This window comes from Engystomops pustulosus, chromosome 7 (genome assembly GCF_040894005.1).
Source record: "Engystomops pustulosus chromosome 7, aEngPut4.maternal, whole genome shotgun sequence".
NCBI classification, from domain to species: domain Eukaryota; kingdom Metazoa; phylum Chordata; class Amphibia; order Anura; family Leptodactylidae; genus Engystomops; species Engystomops pustulosus.
This window is the reverse complement of record NC_092417.1, coordinates 173437545-173463213: the sequence shown is the minus strand read 5'-3', so window position 1 is coordinate 173463213 and position 25669 is coordinate 173437545. Positions and strand designations below refer to the sequence as shown.

At 49.0% G+C, this 25669-nt stretch overlaps 1 protein-coding gene across 2 annotated transcripts in view; it reads right to left on the bottom strand.

Annotated features, from left to right (window-relative positions):
* Positions 1-18250, bottom strand: part of TSPAN18 (tetraspanin 18) — a 93047-nt gene extending 74797 nt beyond the window's left edge. The window contains exon 1 of one of the 2 annotated variants that reach the window (XM_072119012.1): positions 17911-18250. The gene's annotated coding sequence lies outside the window, so the exon portion shown is untranslated. The remainder of the gene's footprint in view (positions 1-17910) is intronic. The other variant, XM_072119010.1, reaches the window with a different exon arrangement.
* Between the last annotated feature and the right edge of the window lie 7419 nt (positions 18251-25669).

The window sequence follows — 25669 nt, the reverse complement described above, 5'->3', positions numbered from 1 at the left end:
TGGGTGGGGCAGGTGCCGGGTCATGGTGGGTTCATGGTGTCCTATGGTGGGTGGGGCAGGTGCCGGGACATGGTGGGTCATGGTGTCCTATGGTGGGTGGGGCAGGTGCCGGGACATGGTGGGTCATGGTGTCCTATGGTGGGTGGGGCAGGTGCTGGGACATGGTGGGTCACGGTGTCCTATGGTGGGTGGGGCAGGTGCCGGGACATGGTGGGTCATGGTGTCCTATGGTGGGTGAGGCAGGTGCCGGGACATGGTGGGTTCATGGTGTCCTATGGTGGGAGGGGCAGGTGCCGGGACATGGTGGGTCATGGTGTCCTATGGTGGGTGGGGCAGGTGCTGGGTCATGGTGGGTCATGGTGTCCTATGGTGGGAGGGGCAGGTGCCGGGACATGGTGGGTCATGGTGTCCTATGGTGGGTGGGGCAGGTGCTGGGTCATGGTGTCCTATGGTGGGTGGGGCAGGTGCTGGGTCATGGTGTCCTATGGTGGGTGGGGCAGGTGCTGGGTCATGGTGGGTCATGGTGTCCTATGGTGGATGGGGCAGGTGCCGGGACATGGTGGGTCATGGTGTCCTATGGTGGGTGGGGCAGGTGCTGGGACATGGTGGGTTCATGGTGTCCTATGGTGGGTGGGGCAGGTGCCGGGACATGGTGGGTCATGGTGTCCTATGGTGGGTGGGGCAGGTGCCGGGTCATGGTGGGTTCATGGTGTCCTATGGTGGGTGGGGCAGGTGCCGGGACATGGTGGGTCATGGTGTCCTATGGTGGGTGGGGCAGGTGCCGGGACATGGTGGGTCATGGTGTCCTATGGTGGGTGGGGCAGGTGCTGGGTCATGGTGGGTCATGGTGTCCTATGGTGGGTGGGGCAGGTGCCGGGACATGGTGGGTCATGGTGTCCTATGGTGGGTGGGGCAGGTGCCGGGACATGGTGGGTCATGGTGTCCTATGGTGGGTGGGGCAGGTGCCGGGTCATGGTGGGTTCATGGTGTCCTATGGTGGGTGGGGCAGGTGCCGGGACATGGTGGGTCATGGTGTCCTATGGTGGGTGGGGCAGGTGCCGGGTCATGGTGGGTTCATGGTGTCCTATGGTGGGAGGGGCAGGTGCCGGGTCATGGTGGGTCATGGTGTCCTATGGTGGGAGGGGCAGGTGCCGGGTCATGAAGTTTATCATCACATTCTGACCTCAGATGATACATTTCTGCATTATTTATTGGAGAGATGGGAAAAACAAAAATGACATTTCCTCCAGAACATCCTGATCCCTGATCTTCTAGAGGAGAGGAAGGAGAAGATGCTGCTCAGCGTTATATACAAGGGAGGGGGCGTCATCGGGTAGGTACATGGAGGTCAGTCTGTCTTTGGAAAAGCTGGGTGAGAACATGACAGTACAGACACAATACAATTCACATTGTGGCATTCTAAAAGCTAAAGTTCTTTACACACATCTTATCCAGGAAGCAAATATTTGTCACTCCCATTTAATATATATGTATCCCCCTTTAAATGGAACCTGTCAGCAGGTGTGACCGCACGGACTGCAGCCAGTGCCATGTATTGTCCCCGAAGAGATGTGGAGTCAGACCTTTGTGTATGTTGTTAGTAGCAGCAGGACTGTCAGATATGGATTTATATTCCAGGATTGTAGCTTCTACAAAAGCACTGGGGGAGTGTCCTCACACTGCTGTGCTCTGTGCTCTGTGTAGACAGTGTTATGTATTGTCCCTGGAGAGATGTGTAATCAGACCTCACACTGCTGTGCTCTGTGCTCTCTGCAGCCAGTGTTATGTATTGTCCCTGGAGAGATGTGTAATCAGACCTTTGTGTATGTTGTTAGTAGCAGCAGGATTGTAACTTCTGGGGTCATGTCCTCACACTGCTGTGTTTTTATACTTCTTCTTGTGATTTTAGCTGTCCCACAGCCCTCTGAATCAAGCAATATTCTGGTTTAATACTACACCCAGCACAAGAGCAGTCCAATGTAAAGAGCACAGCAGTGTGAGGACATGTCCCCATTGCACTTGGAGAAGCAACAATCCTGGAATATAATGTAATATATCACAGTCCTGCTGCTAGTAACAACATACACAAATTTATGATTACATATCTCTCCAGGGACAAGACCTAACACTTACTGCAGAGTGTCAGGACACACCCACTTGGAGACGCTACATTTTTTACAGTCCTGCTGCTACTAATAACATACATAAAGGTCTGATAACACATCTCTCCAGAGACAGTGCCTAACACTGGCTGCAGAGAGCAAAGAGCACAGCAGTGTGAGGTCTGATTACACATCTCTCTAGAGACAGTGCCTCACACTGGCTGCAGAGAGCAAAGAGCACAGCAGTGTGAGGTCTGATTACATATCTCTCCAGGGACAATACATAACACTGTCTGCAGAGAGCACAGAGCACAGCAGTGTGAGGTCTGATTACACATCTCTCCAGGGACAATACATAACACTGGCTGCAGAGAGCACAGAGCACAGCAGTGTGAGGTCTGATTACACATCTCTCTAGAGACAGTGCCTCACACTGGCTGCAGAGAGCAAAGAGCACAGCAGTGTGAGGTCTGATTACACATCTCTCCAGAGACAGTGCCTAACACTGGCTGCAGAGAGCACAGAGCACAGCAGTGTGAGGTCTGATTACACATCTCTCCAGGGACAATACATAACACTGGCTGCAGAGAGCCCAGAGCACAGCAGTGTGAGGTCTGATTACACATCTCTCCAGGGACAGTGCCTCACACTGGCTGCAGAGAGCAAAGAGCACAGCAGTGTGAGGTCTGATTACACATCTCTCCAGAGACAGTGCCTCACACTGGCTGCAGAGAGCAAAGAGCACAGCAGTGTGAGGTCTGATTACACATCTCTCCAGAGACAGTGCCTAACACTGGCTGCAGAGAGCACAGAGCACAGCAGTGTGAGGTCTGATTACACATCTCTCCAGAGACAGTGCCTAACACTGGCTGCAGAGAGCACAGAGCACAGCAGTGTGAGGTCTGATTACACATCTCTCCAGGGACAGTATATAACACTGGCTGCAGAGAGCACAGCAGTGTGAGGACACACTCTCAATCCTGGAATATATATCCATATATCACAGTCCAGCTGCTACTAATACACACAAAGCTCAGACAGCAAAGCACATTTAGTAGATTGAGCTAAGTTGTAAGCGCAGACACCATCCATGGACAGGCGTGGCGCTGTTCAATGGAACAAAGACGCCATATGCCTTTAAGATGGAAATGCAGAACACAACTTTTTCTTTTCTGCTGAAAGACAAGGTTCATTCAGCAGCCACAGGTCGCCCCCTGTGTAGCAGCAGCTTGCAGAGTCCCAGGGCTGCTCTAAAGTTACAGGAGTGCGGCTGTGCGGAGGGGGCGCGGGGTGCGGGGGCTTAACTGGACCACTTTCTAAACTTGTTCATTAGAGAAGCAAATCCCTGCTCATTAATGACTGTGTAATAACACGGATCCCAGCACTTTATATAGATCCCAGGAGGGTATTTATAGGAGGCTGCGCCCACATAAAGGGGGCACATACACACGACCAGCCCCCTATGGCACAATATGGTTTATTCCATAAAGACACAACACAAGCACAATGATACAATGTAACTGTAGATGTAACCAAGTCATTGCTTGGGTTGTTTCATGGGTAAATCCGCCAAATTCTATCTGTTTCTAGAAAAGCTGGGTGACAACCAATATGGCTGCCTTTATACACAATAAAGAGCAAGTTTGCCTTTCAGTGTTGTGGGAAAGCTGGGTTAGCAGACTCATAGCGCAGCTATATTTTTTTGGAACATAGAATATCCTAAATGTCTCCAAGCCCCACATATGTGTCTTGTTATCATCATGTAGTAATATTCCCTATTAGTGTGAGGATAATGTATCACGAAGCCGCATGGATTGAACAGAATTTGCAGGACGTTCTCACGATTCATCTGTCAGCAGCTCCAAACCAGAGAGGACAGCCGGGAGACACAAGGCACCTATCACACGGTAACATGTGGGGCGTGAAATCTCAAATAAACCTAATACCCATTAATCCAGAGAGCTCAGAGCAGAAAAATCAGACATCATCCAGACCAGAGTCCTAGGGCGTCCTGACAAGCGATAAGAAACGCCAGATTCTTACATCTCTCTGGAATGTGCAACAAATCCCATATACAAAGGAGGAATCCCCCCGAGAAGAGACCATTCCAACTGTATAGAACTGCCCGAATTATAATACTGCCCCCTATGTACAAGAATATAACTACTATAATACTGCCCCCTATGTACAGGAATATAACTACTATAATACTGCCCCCTATGTACAAGAATATAACTACTATAATACTGCCCCCTATGTACAGGAATATAACTACTATAATACTGCCCCCCTATGTACAGGAATATAACTACTATAATACTGCCCCCTATGTACAAGAATATAACTACTATAATACTGCCCCCTATGTACAAGAATATAACTACTATAATACTGCCCCCTATGTACAGGAATATAACTACTATAATACTGCCCCCTATGTACAAGAATATAACTACTATAATACTGCTCCTATGTACAAGAATATACCTACTATAATACTGCCCCCTATGTACAAGAATATAACTACTATAATACTGCCCCCTATGTACAAGAATATAACTACTATAATACTGCCCCCTATGTACAGGAATATAACTACTATAATACTGCCTCCTATGTACAAGAATATAACTACTATAATACTGCCCCTATGTACAAGAATATAACTACTATAATACTGCCCCCTATGTACAAGAATATAACTACTATAATACTGCCCCCTATGTACAAGAATATAACTACTATAATACTGCCCGCTATGTACAAGAGTATAACTACTATAATACTGCCCCCTATGTACAAGAATATAACTACTATAATACTGCCCCCTATGTACAAGAATATAACTACTATAATACTGCCCGCTATGTACAAGAATATAACTACTATAATACTGCCCCCTATGTACAAGAATATAACTACTATAATACTGCCCCCTATGTACAAGAATATAACTACTATAATACTGCCCCCTATGTACAAGAATATAACTACTATAATACTGCCCCTATGTACAAGAATATAACTACTATAATACTGCCCCCCTATGTACAGGAATATAACTACTATAATACTGCCCCCTATGTACAAGAATATAACTACTATAATACTGCCCCCTATGTATATGATTACACACTGTATATGTAGTACATATTGTGACTGTCACTGAATGTAATAACAAGCTGTGAGTTTGTTTGGAGAAACGTGGGAGAATATAAAAGATTAATTATAATTCTGTAATAAGCCGTTTTTGAAAAGATCTACTTTACTTCTCGCTGAGCACATCGGCAGCACAATTACTTCCTCGTTCTGATTGTTTGCTACATTGTATCAGCGGAAGAGCATAGACTATACACTCTACAGAGAATGGGATACGAATGCAGCAAACCTTCAGCTGTTAGAAGTTTTCGGTCTACCATTGTTCAAGAACTAGAAGTAATTAGGAACATCCGCATTCACTGACAGCAAGCAGAGATCCTAAAAGAAAGCACAAAACTGATTTAGAAGTTTATTTCTCCTTGATACATTGTATCCGTTATGATTCCATACTATTTACATAACATTGGAGAACCTTTTTAACCCTTGCGTTTCCTTCCCAGTTTCCCATCCCTGAAGCCATGTTCACACGGGGCGTTTCCGGCACATTTGTGTTTTGTTTCGACACGCATTGCGCATATATACATATATAGACATACGCATTTATAGGATACGTTTTTCCTTGATGCTTTTGAAAACGCAGCAAAAAATGTAGCGTGTGAGCGCCGCAGCCTGACCTCATATCACATGGGCAGATTTTAGCGGCTTCAGAGCTGTAATCTTCCTATGTGCTGTAATGTGAGGACACAGTGAGTCCTGATTGACAGCCCCCCCCCCCCCTCAGCCTCACACATTAGTGCTGCATTTGGCAGAGTGTGACGGTCCCTGACCACATAAAGCTGTCACCCTGGGTGGCTACCCCACCATTAACCTTCTAAAGACAACATGATGAGAGGGCAATGTATCCATCCCCTGACAGGGGGGCAGCCATTGAGGGTTATTTATACCTCTTGTAATGGCAGGGGGAGGGGGGTCATCTACTGCCCATAGATATACAGTAAGTGTCAGGCTAAACCCCCAGCCCCCAAATTGCTCCATTAAAGAGGTGTTCAGTTTGGAATTGATATTAGCAACCACTGGGTGTCCCTTTCATGCCAAAATTTTAACCCCCTCACCCTACCATCCAGGGTTAGTCCATTGTGGACTTTGGGTAACATTGTTCCCAATGGTAGAAGTTAACCATTTGTGCCCAATACAAATATCATGTATTGGCCCTTCTGGTTAATAGGGGATCATGTAGTGGCCCTCTCTACCTTGACACAGAGACCCTCCCTGTTTCAAAGGATTCCAGGGGCTCTGACCAAAATCTGGTCACCAGATTTTACCCCATTTAACTACCACCCCCTCAGGTTGGGAATCAAATGTCCATTCTTGAATTCACCTGTTTAAGTATAAAAACAATCTGCTCAAAAATTCATGTGACAATGAGCAGAGAAGAGTTCTATTTACCTGAGATGAGTCAAGTTTAGACGCTGAGTGTCACTTCAGAAGCCTCTATCTTCTATGCTAATGATCCAGAAGGACTATGGGGGGTGTTACCAGAGCCCCTCCTGAAGCTATACAGTTCCTCTCTCCCCCTGCTCTCTCAGCACCTCCCCCCTCCCTCTTCCTTATGTAATCTCATAGCAGAGCAGAGGATGTTTCAACACACAGTGGGAGGAGGAAGTGCTCCTGCACAGTGTAACAGACTGTGAATCTGCAGTGCAAAGGGGTCACGGTGCCAGGATCTATAAGTAAGCACCCCGATGGATTTTGTTGGCAGATTTCCAAGTAAAATCAGCTTAGTGACACAATAGACTCACCCCTCCTCCATTACCCCATACTTCCCTATTCTTCACACCTACCAATAATGGGGGACAGGGGTTCAGTCTATCCATAAGGTCCTCAGGAAGGAGGGGGGAGGACATCACTATTCCATCACAGTTAGAGAACCTACAAGATGTTATATATGTCCTGCTATAGGGGATTTGTAGGTGCTGCCCCTCCCCCACAGCCCTATGACCCCCCCATATTGTGTATAACGCCCTCAAATGATTCCCTGAACACCTGACAGACATCCCTGAGTCTGAGAATCCACGGATAACGTGTAACAATGTATCCGCTAATGAGCTGTTTACTTCCTGCGCACCTGTCGCTGATCCCGTGATCCCCCAGGTGACGGGCCCCTGGAATACACGTCTCACCTCTCATCACTGGGGACATCCCTGAGGGCTCTGCCTCCGCAGGTCGGGGTTATAAATACCGGTGCTGGGTGTACGTGGACGCGGCGACATTGTGCGCTTCATCCTATAATTACCGCCATGTACATCACTCAGGATATAATCATTCATCTTCCTGGATGATCAGCAGAACCGTCCAGACTATACAGTGTATTATATATAGATATGTGCAGCGCCTTAAAGGGGTTGTCTACTGTATACAACCCGATACTGATCACAATATGCGGTCCCTATAATACTCCTGGCTTCGGTCGCATTCACACACAGCATATTAGACGTGTTTGCAATGTGTTAACATAATTGCTGTGTAAATACAATGCGAACACATTATAAACACAGCTGAATTGTGTTTACAATTGTTAACAAACGCATCGTGTGAACGCAGCCTTAGGGTGAAGACACACATGGCGTTTTTAGGCCGTTTTTGGGCTGTTTTTAGTACAGGCAGTCCCCGGGTTACATACAAGATAGGGTCTGTAGGTTTTTTTAAAAAGCATGCGTTTTTGTCCGTTTTTCATTGCGCAATTACGGAAAAACTGCCAAAAACGCATGCGTTTTTTAATGCATGCGTTTTTAACGATCTGAAAACGCACTTAGTAAAAATGGCCCAAAAACGCCATGTGTGTCTTCACCCTTAGGGTGATGCCACACATGGCACATAAGCAGCTTGTTAAAAAACGCATGCATTTTCTAACGGACTGCTAAAAAACGGACCAAAAACTGGTTCAAAATCCAGCTACATAGTCTTTATTTGCTTGACCAAGTTTACTGGGGTCCTCACACTGCTGTGCTCTTAGCTCTCTGCAGAAAATGCAGAGCACAGCAGTGTGAGGATAAACCTCCAGTGATACAGTCCTGGAATATAAATGCATATTTCACAGTGGGACAGGTTCTCCATCCTCTTAGGGGCACATATCAGTCATATAGGGGTGCGGGGCAGGTTGTCCATCCTCTTAGGGGCACATATCAGTCATATAGGGGTGCGGGGCAGGTTGTCCATCCTCTTAGGGGCACATATCAGTCATACAGGGGTGCGGGGCAGGTTGTCCATCCTCTTAGGGGCACATATCAGTCATACAGGGGTGCGGGGCAGGTTCTCCATCCTCTTAGGGGCACATATCAGTCATATAGGGGTGCGGGGCAGGTTGTCCATCCTCTTAGGGGCACATATCAGTCATATAGGGGTGCGGGGCAGGTTCTCCATCCTCTTAGGGGCACATATCAGTCATATAGGGGCGCAGGGCAGGTTCTCCATCCTCTTAGGGGCACATATCAGTCATATAGGGGTGCGGGGCAGGTTGTCCATCCTCTTAGGGGCACATATCAGTCATATAGGGGTGCGGGGCAGGTTGTCCATCCTCTTAGGGGCACATATCAGTCATATAGGGGTGCGGGGCAGGTTGTCCATCCTCTTAGGGGCACATATCAGTCATACAGGGGTGCGGGGCAGGTTGTCCATCCTCTTAGGGGCACATATCAGTCATATAGGGGTGCGGGGCAGGTTGTCCATCCTCTTAGGGGCACATATCAGTCATATAGGGGTGCGGGGCAGGTTGTCCATCCTCTTAGGGGCACATATCAGTCATATAGGGGTGCGGGGCAGGTTGTCCATCCTCTTAGGGGCACATATCAGTCATATAGGGGCGCAGGGCAGGTTCTCCATCCTCTTAGGGGCACATATCAGTCATATAGGGGTGTGGGGCAGGTTGTCCATCCTCTTAGGGGCACATATCAGTCATATAGGGGTGCGGGGCAGGTTGTCCATCCTCTTAGGGGCACATATCAGTCATATAGGGGTGCGGGGCAGGTTGTCCATCCTCTTAGGGGCACATATCAGTCATATAGGGGTGCGGGGCAGGTTGTCCATCCTCTTAGGGGCACATATCAGTCATATAGGGGTGTGGGGCAGGTTGTCCATCCTCTTAGGGGCACATATCAGTCATATAGGGGTGTGGGGCAGGTTGTCCATCCTCTTAGGGGCACATATCAGTCATATAGGGGTGCGGGGCAGGTTGTCCATCCTCTTAGGGGCACATATCAGTCATATAGGGGTGCGGGGCAGGTTGTCCATCCTCTTAGGGGCACATATCAGTCATACAGGGGTGCGGGGCAGGTTGTCCATCCTCTTAGGGGCACATATCAGTCATATAGGGGTGCGGGGCAGGTTGTCCATCCTCTTAGGGGCACATATCAGTCATATAGGGGTGCGGGGCAGGTTGTCCATCCTCTTAGGGGCACATATCAGTCATATAGGGGTGCGGGGCAGGTTGTCCATCCTCTTAGGGGCACATATCAGTCATATAGGGGTGCAAGGCAGGTTGTCCATCCTCTTAGGGCACATATCAGTCATATAGGGGTGTGGGGCAGGTTGTCCATCCTCTTAGGGGCACATATCAGTCATATAGGGGTGCGGGCAGGTTGTCCATCCTCTTAGGGGCACATATCAGTCATATAGGGGTGTGGGGCAGGTTGTCCATCCTCTTAGGGGCACATATCAGTCATATAGGGGTGTGGGGCAGGTTGTCCATCCTCTTAGGGGCACATATCAGTCATATAGGGGTGCGGGGCAGGTTGTCCATCCTCTTAGGGGCACATATCAGTCATATAGGGGTGCGGGGCAGGTTGTCCATCCTCTTAGGGGCACATATCAGTCATATAGGGGTGTGGGGCAGGTTGTCCATCCTCTTAGGGGCACATATCAGTCATATAGGGGTGCGGGGCAGGTTGTCCATCCTCTTAGGGGCACATATCAGTCATATAGGGGTGTGGGGCAGGTTGTCCATCCTCTTAGGGGCACATATCAGTCATATAGGGGTGCGGGGCAGGTTGTCCATCCTCTTAGGGGCACATATCAGTCATACAGGGGTGCGGGGCAGGTTGTCCATCCTCTTAGGGGCACATATCAGTCATATAGGGGTGCGGGGCAGGTTGTCCATCCTCTTAGGGGCACATATCAGTCATATAGGGGTGTGGGGCAGGTTGTCCATCCTCTTAGGGGCACATATCAGTCATATAGGGGTGTGGGGCAGGTTGTCCATCCTCTTAGGGGCACATATCAGTCATATAGGGGTGCGGGGCAGGTTGTCCATCCTCTTAGGGGCACATATCAGTCATATAGGGGTGCGGGGCAGGTTGTCCATCCTCTTAGGGGCACATATCAGTCATATAGGGGTGCGGGGCAGGTTGTCCATCCTCTTAGGGGCACATATCAGTCATATAGGGGCTCGGGGCAGGTTGTCCATCCTCTTAGGGGCACATATCAGTCATATAGAGGTGTGGGGCAGGTTGTCCATCCTCTTAGGGGCACATATCAGTCATATAGGGGTGCGGGGCAGGTTGTCCATCCTCTTAGGGGCACATATCAGTCATATAGGGGTGTGGGGCAGGTTGTCCATCCTCTTAGGGGCACATATCAGTCATATAGGGGTGCGGGGCAGGTTGTCCATCCTCTTAGGGGCACATATCAGTCATATAGGGGTGCGGGGCAGGTTGTCCATCCTCTTAGGGGCACATATCAGTCATATAGGGGTGTGGGGCAGGTTGTCCATCCTCTTAGGGGCACATATCAGTCATATAGGGGTGTGGGGCAGGTTGTCCATCCTCTTAGGGGCACATATCAGTCATATAGGGGTGCGGGGCAGGTTGTCCATCCTCTTAGGGGCACATATCAGTCATATAGGGACGCAGGGTCGGTTCTCCATCCTTGGGGAGTCACAGAGGAGGATACACATCCTTACTCTCCGCATGATCCGCTCTCTGTCGGACCCTCGTCCTCTTTAAGGGTTTCATTACCAGAGAGGGACATGCGGAAGCCCCCGGCCATGTGCTGCCCGGGACACACATGAACAACACGTCCCATTGTCCCGGAGCTTCTCCCCATATGGATGTGAGGAGCATCAAACATCTCATTCACAGGACGCTGAGTGCGGGGGTGAGGTCACATGGAGACGGCTTAAAGGGCAACTCCAGAAACCATTGATATCAGCAGCGCTGGTGCAGGAACAACTCCCAGGTGCAAATGTTCTGAAATATTCAAATATTAATGTAGTAAAATGGTTTTTCTTTGTATTCTCATCTCTTCCCATCATTCCTCAAAGCCAAAACAGAGGTGACCGGCGCTTTACTGTGGGAGGAGCTTATACCTCTGCTCCTCGTCGCCACTTATTGATCTTTTGTTTTTACTTAAAGGGGTTGTCCAAGGGAGCAGTAAGTAGAAAGAAGGCCTAGTGCTGCAGTGTCTTCACTTTGTGACGCCGTACATTGTATAGTGGCTGTTCTTGGTATTGCAGCTCAGCTCCATTCACTTAAAATGGATTGAGCTGCAAACAAGTCATGTGACTGATGTACCCACAGGTCACATGACTGACATAGCCACAGGTCATGTGACTGATGGACTTTTTTTTTTGTGGGACAAGTTTATTTTTTATTTTACTCTTTGGTAATGATGTTATAATTATTGATAATTTGATGTTATGTCTTAATAAGTTTAGTGATTTACAGATTTCACTATTCAATAATGTTGATTTTATATGTAACTTTTTGAAACTTTTCAGTTCCCCTAGAAGACCTGCACATCCAATGACTAGTTACTCAATATATTCACTGCCCTGGATATAACATTGACACATTGGGGCAGATTCACTTACCCGGTCCATTCGCGATCCAGCGGCGCGTTCTCTGCGGTGGATTCACGTCCGGCCAGGATTCATTAAGGCAGTTCCTCCGCCGTCCACCAGGTGGCGCTGCTGCACTGAAGTTCCCTGGAATGCACTGAAGTTCACCGACCTATTCGAAGTGAAGGTAAGTGCAAGCTCCGCGACACTTTTTTTTTTTTTTAAATGCGGCGGGTTTTTCCAAATCCGTACGGTTTTCGTTCGGCCACGCCCCCCGAATTCCGTTGCGTGCATGCCAGCGTCGATGCGCCACAATCCGATCGCGTGCCCCAAAATCCCGGGGCAATACATGGAAAATCGGCGCAAATCGGAAATATTCGGGTAACACGTCAGGAAAACGCGAATCGGGCCCTTAGTAAATGACCCCCAGTGTTGCACCAGGGGCTCAGTAAGTAAAGGGCATATACCACCAGGATTATGGATTGTATGAAAATGAACCTGAGGGGCTCCAGGCTCCATTGCTGTTATTGGAGCCTGGAGCCCCTCAAGATCATTTGCATACAGTCCTTCATCCTGGTGGTAGATTTCCCTTAAAGGGGCGGCCACTATCACCTTATCGCTGACTCCTTCTTTCTGTTATATTGTCAGGGAGATATAATGACTGTGACCTATGATAAGATATGGCATCATACAAAGCTTATACATGTGTGTGTGTGGGGGGGGGGGGGTGTATTGTATATGTCTGCACTGTATTATTCCTGCAGCATCAGAGGGGTTACTATTAACTCTTCAGATGCTGAAGTCATCTCTGATCCCAGGAATCTGCTCTACACTGTCCTATCATTTGGTTACTTTACATAACATTCTTGTTATAAGCCTTTACCAGCAGGGGGAGACGATGATCACAAGGGAAAGCTCCTCCCACTGTAAATAATAATAATAATTCCAGAGGAAACCCATGAAACACGGAGAGAACATACAAACTCTTTGCAGATGTTGACCCTGGGACTTGAACCCAGGACCCCAGTGCTGCAAGGCAGTAGTGCTACCCACTAAGCTACCGTGCTGCAAGGCTGTAATGCTAAAAACTGAGCCACGGTGCTGCAAGGCTGTAGCGCTAACCACTGAGCCACCATGCCGCCCTAAACAGAATATGAAATCCTTGATCAATCTTACGCATTATGGAATGGATAGTCAATAAAAAAGATATATGTTTAAAAAAAAACAGTAAGTGGAATTGCCCTTTAAGTGGCAGCACCGATGGTCATTGCTTCCTGTATAAAGTGCCTTGTAGTTTTGGATTACGGTGACATTGCCTCTCGCTGTGGGGGCTTTGGTGGGATACAGTCCTGGGCAGTGGTATTTGCTGGGAAGGGGCAGAGCAGTGATAGATGCCCGGGCTGAGGGGCGCAGTCTCGCTGTCAGGGGAGGGGGGCGCTCTGTCATGTCTTAACCTGCATTTCCCCGTCCTGCATTCAGTGTAATGGAGCGAAAAGAAAAAAATTTCTCTTTTATTACATGTAGTTTCACGCTGCATTAGGCACCGCCGGACGGGCACGGACCCCCACTGTATAATACACCCTGAGATTACCCCAATCTGTTACTTTGTATCAGGAAATAAATGAGAGGAGTCTGGGAACAGGAGCGGCGACTGCGAAACAATCCCGCAGCGCAGGAATACGGGAGCCGAGGCAGAGAGCATCATGGGAGGGGTCCGCGGGGATGGAGACCCTCGCATCTCAGCTAGTGATAACGCAGCATCCAAGTGTCCCAGTGCTGCAGGATTGTCCCCTAAATGGGTCACAAAGTGACTTGTGATAAAGTGTTTTAGGGGCGGGAGGGACTAATGGCAGCTCTGACCATAGACGGGACATCCCAAAAACAAGGACGGACGCACAGAGTATCAGAGGATTCTACAGTTGGGCTCAGGTTCTAACCCAATTCTTTTTAACAGAAAAGAAGTAAATCTAAAGAAGCTACAATCCATATATCACAGTCCTGCTGCTACTAACAACACACACAGGTCCGATTACACAGATCTCCATGGACAATACCTAACACTGAGAGGGAGAACAGAGCACAGCAGTGTGAGGACAGTCCCCCAGTTCACAATCCTGGAAAATAAATGTATTTTTCATAGTCCAGCTGCTACTAACAACATACACAAAAGGTCTGATTGTCTCCATGGACAATATGCAACACTGTCTGTATAGAGCAAAGCAGTGTGAGGACACAATCCTGGAATATAAATCCATACATCACAGTCCTGCTGCTACTACACACAACAAACACAAAGGTCTGATTACACATCTCTCCAGGGACTATACATAACACTGGCTGCAGGGAGCACAGAGCACAGCAGTGTGAGGTCTGATTACACATCTCTCCAGGGACAATACATAACACTGGCTGCAGAGAGCACAGAGCACAGCAGTGTGAGGTCTGATTACAAATCTCTCCAGGGACAATACATAACACTGGCTGCAGGGAGCACAGAGCACAGCAGTGTGAGGACATTCCTCCAGTGCACTTAGAGAAGCCACAATATTGGAATGTAAATCCTTATTTCACAGTCCTGCTGCTACTAACAACATACACAAATGTCTGATTACACATCTCTCCAGGAATAAAACGTAACACTGGCTGCAGAGAGCACAGAGCACAGCAGTGTTAGAAGCTACAATATTGCAATGTTAATATTTTTTTCCACTGACCGCACCTATAATGCCCCCTATACACACGGATAAGACCCCCCTAAACCATTAGATTCTATGGAGACCTCCACATGTGAGAAGGGAAGGAATAATAGAAGATTACACAGCTGTCAGTAATCTGGTGACCCCTTTGAGTTATGATATAGTAGTAATAACCATAACCTGCAGTCCTATGTAAAGCTACACACCGAGATGGTACCTACAGCTACAGCAGAGCTGACTAGGTCATCAATCTCTTTAGGATTTACATCACCCTAATCTGCAGTCCTATGTAAAGTAACATAATGAGAAAATGTTGCTTTAAATCTCGTTGTGGGCTAATTTTGCTGAGCATCTAGTATTATAATAAGGTAATCATCACCCTATCCTGCAGTCCTATGTAAAATAACACAGGAAATATGGGATCTACATTACAAGTTTAAAGTAGTAATAACCACAACCTGCAGTCCTATGTAAAACACCACAATGAGACATATCTACAGTTCTAGCAGAGCAGAGAGCTTTATAGCAATAACCAAAACTTGCAGTCCCATGTAAAACACTACACTGATACATATTATAAAGCATTACATTATAGTAGAGCTGACTCAGTCATTAAACTATTAGAGCCGTCACCTTGGACATAGAGTAAATAGTAGAGAATTCAGTATTAATAACCAAAACTTGCAGTCCTATGTAAAAACTCATAAACATGTCATACAATGTAATAGTAGAGCTAACTTTGTTATTTGGAGTCTGTATTCGAGGTTAAGATACATTACAGTAATATTAAGCAAAACCTGCAGCCCCATACAACACCTTCAAGTCTGCTCTCCAAGTAAGAACACAATACAGCAGTATCAAACCACACCAGCAGTCCCATGCAAAACAGAACACTGAGATATCCCTAGAGCTGTACAGAGCTCAATTTATCTGTCTAGGCTGCATATTCAGTGTACATAGTCATAGTAACCAACGTATGTAGGAGTGTATACCATAATCAGCAGTCCTATGTAAAATAAAACAGAACATATGTGAATATCACCCATAGTGATAGTAAAGTACTGTTATGGTTTTGGAGATCTGCCTTCTATGTTAGTATATACGGTAGTGGTAACTCAAACATGCAGTCCTATGTAAAGTTAGAAGTATATATCTATTTAGGACTACATAGCCTGCGTATATAGGAGCCCCAACCTGCAGTCCTGTGTAAATATCTATTATAGCAGAGATAACTGTGTTATTGTTCTATTTAGGACTACACTGCCTAAGTTCATAATATATAAAATGTAGGCTATTACTGTCACTTATCTATTTAAAACTGTATATTATCAGTAAATCATAGTTGTAACTATAACCTGCAGTCCTATGTAAAACAATACATAATGCATTAAATTATGCCCTAAAACCTGCAGTCCCATGTAAAACAGTGCATTACATTGACATGTAGAAGTTTTCTTTATCTGGGGTTGCATGTGGTAAGTTAAGACAAAGCATTGACGATAAGCTGCAGTCCCATGTAAATCAGCACCTTAACTTACTACATAAGTTGTAGTATCAGTAACTATAAGCAGCAGCTCCATGTAAAACAGTGCATTATCTTGACATATGGCAGATTCTATTATAATCGGGGCAGCATCTCTTTAGTTAAAATGTTGCAGCAGTAACTACTACCTGCAGTCCTATGTAAACAGTGCATTACCTTGATGTATAGCAGATTTAATTTTAATCAGGGCAGCATCTAATTGATTAAAATTAGTAGTAGTAACTATTATCTGCAGTCCTATGTAAAACAGAACATTGACTACAGTTATGGCAGAGCAGTTTTTTCTTTATCAGGGGTTGCATCTGGTAAGTTAAGATATAGCAGTGACCTGCAGTCCCATGTAAACCAGAGCATTACCTACTACATACAATGTAGTATCAGTAACAATAACCAACAGTCCCATGTAAAACAGTGCATTACCTTGACGTTAAGCAGATTTTATTTTAATCGAGGCAGCACCTATTTGGTTAAAATGTTGTAGCAGTAACTGGAACCTGCAGTCCTATGTAAAACCGAACATTATCAGGATTTATGGCAGTGCAGTCTGTTTCTTTATCGGGGACTTCATCGGGAAGCTACATACATAGGACTGCAGGTTATTGTCACTCCTGATAATGCTCTGTTTTACATAGGACTTCAGGTTACCGTCACTGCTACTACATTTCAACCAAGTAGATGTTGCCTCGATTAAAATAAAATCTGCAAAGTAATGCACTGTGTTACATGGGACTTTTGGTTATTGTTACTGAAACTACATCTTACGTAGTAGGTAATGCACTGTTTTACATGGGGCTGCAGGTCACTGCTATATCTTACATAGGACTGCAGGTTCACTGTTATGTAAAACAAAGCATAACCCATACCACACAGGTCTAGATGTGTTGCTTTACATGGGACTGCAGTTCAGTATTAATCCTATTATAATAATGCAATCGGGAATAGATAAGTGACAGAGTCAGCTCTGCTACATGTAACCTGCTCATAACAATGGCCTGGCCCTGGGGGCTATCTCCTGCTGCCCCCTCCTCCTCCCTGTAATGTATAACTTTACCATACAAGGGGCTTTGTAAAGTAGGAGCCTGGATGAACTTCACACACAGGGAAGGCCACCTACATGTACAGCTGAGCACACTGCATGACACAAGGGGGGGCTGGGGGGCTCCTGCAGCCTTCACATCTCTGCTGAGACTGCAAAAAAAAGTAGTGGCGCCGGCGGGGAAGGGGTTAAATTAAAGGCACAGCAAAGACAGTTTTTCCATACCTGTTACACTCAAAGTATCAAACAACAAAGTAACAAAATGATCCAAACACTGGATAATGGATTGTAACATTGTGTAACAGGAGGAGAGGGGCTGGATTGTCAGCTCTTGGGTCCAGTGCAGGAGGCATGTGCAGCTCTCTCTGGGTGTAGTAAACACATGACTGACTCTATGCTCTGCATGTGGTCAGCTCACCGGTGCCGGAGATGCTGGGGAACCTCTCGTGAGACGCAGAGCCACTTGTTCGAATCATAACATGCGAGATGTAGCAGAGCTCAAGTGACTCTATGAATGGAGCAGGTTTACTTGCAGTCCCATGTAAGATCACAAGAAGTTACACACAACTCTGCTACATCTCTGGATAGTAACAGATAAGACTCACCCCTAGTGCGCAGCAATAATCCCAGCGGAGAGAGGTGGGCGCAGCGGTAAGTCCTGCAGGAGGGGGGAAAGTTTTAGTCCAGGCTTCAGGGGAGACTCTGCTTGTTATGATCCAGGGATTGGGCTCTGCTGCTCAGGGTGGCAGAGGCTGCAGTCACATGCTGACAGTCACCCAGCACATGCCAGTCTGATGCCAGTGACAGCAGGAGGTCTCTGGAGGGGACATTCACCCCGACTGTCTCATCCAATACTGTGCGCTCTGTCTCCAGCTCCTGCACTGTGCGCTCTGACTCTGACTGTCTGTCTCCAGCTGTAGCTCCACCATCAGAAGAGGAGGGAGAGGAGGAGGGAGCAGAGCACAGCACAGAGTCATCCCCGGCACAGAGACATCCCCGGCACAGAGACATCCCCGGCACAGAGACATAGAGTAATCCCCAGCACAGAGTCACAGAGACATCCCCAGCACAGAGTCATATCCCCAGCATTATACTCCAGAGCTGCACTCACTATTCTGCTGCTGGTGCAGTCACTGTGTACATACATGACATTACTTATCCTGTACTGATCCTGAGTTACATCCTGTAGATCTTTTATTTTATATAAAAGTAAAAAAACATAACAATACAAACAAAACCTAATATACAATATATACAATATCTTACCTGCTGGTCCAGCCCCATTCATACCTAGCAAAAACAATAACTTACAATACACCGAAAAGATTAAACACCAAATACCACAACCCCCACCCAACCGATTACCACAACCTAAACCAAACCAATAAACAAAGACAAGCCACACCCACAAATAAACATAAATGACTATAAATATACATAAACCCACCCCACACCCTCTAATAACAAACCACCCCACACAGATCACATCCCACACCCATTTTTTTTTTTTTTTTTTTTAAATATATAATAACAAATACACACAACACTACACTAAACTAAATCCCTCGCCCGCACCCTCCCCTTCCCCCCAGACACTGGTCTAACGTCCAAAGTTTGCGTTAAGTAGTCCAGACCAGTGCCCAGGGTCAGTTCATAAGTCCCACCACCATCACCCCCCTCCCAACCTAACACTATGTCCCAAACCCCACTATATACAATATATACAATATATACACTAATTAGAACATAACAAAGAAAACAGAATACAAATTAAACCTGAACAACATTAATCAAAACCACATAAAGCCCAGGTTCGGCGCCTGCAAGCCCCAACATCACTACATGCCCAGATACAAAACAAAAATCTACAGTGTCAGCATCAGCCCAACACCAGGAGCGGAGATGACAGACTAAGGGACACTAAAGGAGAACCCCCTCCAAAGGAGAGAGGCCCTCCCCGTGCCCAGCCTCTCATACTCCAGAGAGCGCACCTTCACCAGGTCACCCAGAATGTTCCTAACCACCTCATCCACCGGGAGGATTTTACGCTGCGTCGATACTAAACACCGTGCGTTCCACGTGTGGTACCTGACCACTAGACTAACTAGGAATAACGTGCAGCGGTCCCGGCCACCCAGGCCTCTGAATGCTCCATAGGCCCACTCCGCATAGGAGAGACCGGCCAACCCGGGCCAATGGATGGAAGCGCCCACCCGGTTGTACACCTCTGTGTTAAAGGGGCACTGAAGCAGGAAGTGGTCCATGCTCTCCAGCAGGCCACCGCACTCCTCCCGGGGACAACCCCTTTCCTCAGAGCTCCTACACTTCAGATTGTCCCTCACACACAGCTTTCCATGGAAGCAGCGCCAAGTCACGTCCCAAAACTTTAAGGGGATCCTGATGGAATTCAATAACCTCAAACCCACCCCAAGATCCCGACTTGGGCAATCCCTGAGGGCCAGAGGCTTCTGGAAATGGGTCAACAGAACCCTCTTGTCAAGGACTTTCCTCGACATGGTCCTGATCTCCCACATTCCCAGACCCCACCGGCGAATCACCTTCAGAACCGGGGTAGCGTAAGCCGGAAGATGCCCATGTGGTGTACGGAGATCCTTCACTCGCCCTCCTGTCTCCCATTCCTGGAAGAAAGGCCGAAACCATCCCCTGCAGGAGTATACCCACGGAGGAGCCCTCTCTTTCCAGAGGTTTGCTACATTGATCTTAAGAAAGGTATTCACTAGGAATACCACAGGGTTGACCATACACAACCCTCCTTGTCTCCTCGTGCGGTAAGTAACCTCCCTCTTGATAAGGTTCAGCCTATTCCCCCATAACAGCTGGAAGAACAGACTGTAAACCCGAGTCCAGAGGGGTTCTGGCAACATGCACACACTGCCCAGATAAATCAGTAATGGGAGCAGGTAAGTTTTAATCAGGTTAACCCTTTCTCTGAGGGTCAAAGACCAACCCTTCCACTGGTCCACCCTCTGAGCGGCGATCTTAAGCCTGCCGTCCCAGTTTTGCATGGGGTAATCCCCCTGGCCAAATTCGATGCCTAGAACTTTGGCAGAGTCCTGGGGCCCTGGAAGAGTGTCCGGGAGATCAAAGCCTGGATCCCCCTCTCCCAGCCAGAGACTCTCACACTTATCCCGGTTGATCTTGGACCCAGAAACCTCTGAGTAGCGGTCAACCTCTGACATCACCCACTGCGCCTCCCCTCCCGAGGACACGAAAACGGTGACATCATCAGCATACGCTACCACCCTTAGAGTGGCTTCCGGTGCTGCCCGATCCATCCCGACTCCCACCAACGGCCCACGATCAACCCTCCTAAGGAATGGGTCAATCGCGAACACGTATAAAAGTGGGCTCAGAGGACAACCCTGGCGAACACCAGACCCGACCTCAAAAGAGCGGCCAATCCAACCGTTCACAAGCGGGAAACTCTCTGCCCCTGCGTACAAAACTTTCAGCCAATTGACAAACCCACCCGGCAGGCCATACCTCAGAAGGACAGACCAGAGGTACTCGTGGTTAACCCGATCAAACGCTTTTGCCTGATCCAAGGACAGCAAGTACCCCTTCCAGTTACCAGCCCTGCCCTGCTCCACTGCCTCCCGGACACAAAGCACAGCACTAAATGTACTGCGGCCTGGAACAGAGCAGTGCTGGGTCCCCGAAAGGAGCCGGGGCGCAAACTGCACCAGCCGATTAAACAGCACCTTTGCCAAAACCTTTCTGTCCGTATTGAGAAGCGCTATGGGACGCCAGTTCTCAATACGAGATCGGTCCTTACCCTTTGACAGGATGATCAGGGCAGACCTCCTCATTGACTTCGGCAGAGCGCCCGAGGAAAGACACTCATTGAATACCTCAGTCAAGAGGGGAACCAAGGCGTCCTTAAAGGTCTTATAAAACTCAGATGTTAAGCCATCCGGGCCTGGCGATTTCTTGAGGGCGAGCCCTTCAATCGCCCGGCTGACTTCCTCTTCCCTGATCATCTCTGTCAAAACATCAAGAGAAGGGTCTACTCCTGGCTCAGGGACAGTTTCAGCCAGGAAAGCCGACATCACATCCCGATCTAGATCCTTCCTGCCCAAGAGGTGCGAGTAGAAGGATCTGACGACCTCCAGAATCCCTGATCTGGACCTTTTCAGGGATCCCGTACTGTCAACCAGTCCTGTGACAACTTTACCATTCACTGACATCTTGCAGTTTCTGTAAGGGTCGGGCGAGCGGTATTTCCCGTAATCCCTCTCAAAAACCAAAGATGCGTGTCTATCGTACTGACACCTCTTCAGCAAGGATTTCACTCTGGAGATGTCCTCACGACTACCTCCAGTCGAGACGAGATGCTCGAGTTTCCTCCTCAGGCCCTGATACAGGCGGTACCTGTCCAGGCTCCTGAGGCTCGAGAGCTGGCGGAAGAATCTCGCCACCCTTTTCTTGAGCATCTCCCACCACTCTGACTTACTGCTACAAAGGCCCAGCAATGGTACCTGGCTCTGAAGAAAGTCCTCAAAGGATTGTCTTATCTCTGCTTCTTCCAGGAGAGACGAATTGAGCTTCCAGTAGCCTCTTCCCATCCGGGGGGTCTCTGTAACATTCAGAGAAAACAAAATTAAACAGTGGTCGGAGAACTCCACCTCAACAACGGACACTGCTGAAGAGATGGCTTCCTCCTTTAAATAAAACCTGTCTATTCTAGACCTGCAGCTACCCCTATAATAGGTGAACCCCGCGTGGCCTGGGGTGTGCCGGATGTGGACATCCACCAGGCGAGCCTCACTAGCTATGCTATTAAGAGCGACGCTATCATAAGTCAGCTTGTCTCTGGAACCTCCCCTATCCTGGGACCTCGTGACAGCATTGAAGTCCCCTCCAAAGACCACCTGCCGACTTGTAAAAAGGTAGGGCTTGATCCTCATAAAGAGACACTTCCTGTCCCACTTGGACTGGGGACCATAGATGTTAATTAGGCGAAGTTCTTGTCCCTTCATGAGGACATCCAGGATCAGGCACCTCCCCATTTCTAACTCAATAACTCGTCGGCATTCTACCGGTGCGGTAAAAAGGACCGCCACTCCGCTATACGGCTCGGCCGCAAGAGACCAATAGGAAGGCCCGTTTCTCCATTCCCTCTTAGCTTTAAACACGGCCGCCAAATCTGGCAGCCTGGTCTCCTGCAAAAATAAAATGTCAGCTTCAACTCGGCCGAGAAAATCAAAGGCCGCAAATCTAGCCGCATCAGACTTAATGCTGGCGACATTAATGGACGCCAGCGTCAACGGAGTGGGTGCCGCCATCATGAGTGATTGAGTTGGACGGCTTTCTTTTTACCCATCTTACCACCACCCTCGGGAAATGAACACCCCCTTTTTAGACATATTGTGGTGTCCATCTCCCGCACCTCTGATGCTTCAGGGGCAGATCCAGGACCTGCCCCCTCATCCTCGTCTCCAGACTCTGGGCCAGTCTCCCCTCCTGAGGACCCTGACTCCCCAGGGGGAGACTCGGCACCCCCTGCAGGCTCCGCCACCTCTGGCCCTTCACCCTCAGCCCCTCCATCGGCAGGAGAGGCTCCATCCAGGGCCAGGAATCGATTTGAAAGTTCGACCAGCGGGGGGTTGGTTGCACCTTCCTTGGGTACCTTAGTCAGGGAGGGAGAAGATCTTACACCTCCCTTCTTTTTACCCTTTTTCTTCTTTTTGGCGCCACGCTTACGCTTTTCCTCTAGCCACGCCCTATTATCCTCGTCCATACTCTCATAATGGGAGGAGTCTGAGGACGTGGCACCTTCCTCTCTCTCGATCCTCCTGACCTCCTCATCCAGCACATCATCCCCTGGGGCCTCAGCGACAGGTGAGGTCTCCAGGAGAGCGCCAGAGGTTGTCCCAGCAGCCCGAGACTCCCCCCGCTCTCTCTCCTGTTGACGCTTCTCTAGACGCCTTAGCTGGGCAGGCGTCTTTTTCCTGTCTTTCTTCCTTGGCCCCTCCATTCCTCCGCCTCTGCTAGTCCCCTCCCCAGCAGATTCAGCCTCATGGCTTTCATCCGCTGAGGTTGAGCCCGCATTAGCGAAGGAAAGAGGACAACGACTGTACGGGTGACCGAGATCACCACACAGGTTACACCTAATCTGCCCTGTACAGGATGCAGCGAGATGGCCGACACCCCCACACAACGCACACTTCTGCACGGTGCAGTTTGCGCTGAAATGTGTGGGGTCACCGCACCTGTGACACAGCTTAGGCTGCCCCCGGTAGAAGATCAGGATCCGATCCCTCCCTAGGAAGGCTGATGAAGGGATGTGGGCGACTGAGTTACCTGAACGCCTCAACTTCACCATGAAGGTCCAGGCCCCTGACCAGATACCATACTCGTCACGATTTTTTTCTGGTAATCCTAGCACCTCTCCATAACGATTCATCCAGGTCATGATGTCAAAGCAAGATAGTGATTCATTACGGGTAAGAACGGTCACTTTCTTGAGTTCGCTCTGGCGGGACACTGCTTGCACAGCAAAGTCCCGCCACTCGGGCTCGTTGTATCTCAGCTCATAGTTGGACCAGAAGAGCTCAAGCCCCTCCGGCCGAACAAAGCTGATATCAAACTCAGATGTACCATAGGGATGGATCAAGGCAAAGATGTCAGCCGCCTTGAAGTCCATCTTCAGCAGCAGCTCAACTACCCGTGCCCGAGGGGGACACACATCACTGCCACGCCACCGAAGACGCACCACATTCCTACGGTTAGCACCCGGCCCGGTTGTCGGGAGCGACCATGATGTCTCCCTGCCTCTTTGCTCTCGGAAGGCAGACAGGCCGTGCCTCTCTATCCAAAACGACAAATCAACCTCCTGCCCCGCTACATTGATCGTCCTTTCACCCTTCTGTAAGGCCTGCAGGAGGCGCCGTTGCAAAAAGCCGTCCCCAGAGCCCAGAGACGAGGATGATGGAACCCTACGTCCCCCAGCAGCGACACTGGCATAGCTCTTAATAGGGGCCGCCACTGGGGGAGCAACCGGACCAACCCCTGCACCCACCACATTAACACTACCCACCTCAGCCGCGCCACTCACACCACCAGTCACTCCATCACTCACCCCCAAAGCTGGAAAAGATTCAGCACCACTCACACCATTCACATTATCCACCACAACATTACTGACTCCACTCACACTGGCTGGACCAGCACCAACATCAGGGGACATGACCACCTCCGCATCTTCAGGCACAAGGGACGGGGGTCCCCCCACAGCGCATCGCCCAGAGGGGACCCCAACTTGTGTCACACTTGTGCCCTCCGCATCATCGGTAGCAGATGTTATTTTACTTTTCTTAGGAGAAGGTAAGAGTCGCCGCTGATCTTTGGCCGGTGTGAGGCGCCGCTGATCCCCACCTTCCTCAGCACTTCTCTGCAGATTATCTCCAACTCCTACGCAAAACAGGACTTTAGGTTTGGGAGGTTTGGAGCCCTCAGCCTCAGCAACCCCTCCACGCTGCCGCCGCCCCACAACCAAGTGATCAGCGGCAACAGCATGAAGAGGCGCCGAGGCACCGGAAGCTGCCACCAGTGCCGGGCTATCCCCCCCTCCCACCGGGGGACGCACCACAGCACTGGATTTGGATGATATCGCCACTGCCGAGCCGCCCTTACTGTCCGGCCTTGCGGCCGATGTCTCCCCTGCTCCCCCACTGTTACCACAAACAGAGACGGAGCCCATCGCCACATCAGATGTCACACCTGTAATCTCCCCGCTCCCTGGCACTGAGTCCACTGCAGGACCCGTGCTGGGCTGGGTAACGGGGCTCGCACAGTGAGCTGACCCTGCGGCCGACTCGGGTTTTACGGGGAGGGGGCTGTAAACTAGACTCACCACTTCCATGGATTTGGTCTTCTTCTTTCGTGGTTTGCTGCCCCCCGGTGCATCCTCCGGCAGATCGTCTCCAAAAGTAAAGTCCTGGAGGTGCACAGGGGACTCGAGCCGTCGGATCTCCTCCATCAGCGCCCCTCCCTGGTGGCTGTCACTATCCTCACCCGGGCCGGCAGAACCGCAGCCAGATGACAAGGCCGCTTGTCCTGCAGGGGGCCCACTGTACGGTACCGGACTTTCCTCCTCCGTCTGACTCTCTGGCTGAAGCCCCATCAGCCGCCTCTGCTTCTCCTCCTCCATCTCCCGGAACCTCTCATCATTAAGGATCTTTTCCTTGAATAGACCGCTCCTCTCTAGCAGGTAAGCCTTCCTCTCCTCCAAGGCCTGGATGTCAGTCTGGAGCCTGGAAATCTCTGCCATAATCTGCTCCTTCTTCCTCTTTGGGGCAGAGCTTGCCCTGGCATGGGCGCACCTGAGCTCCTCCCGCAGTC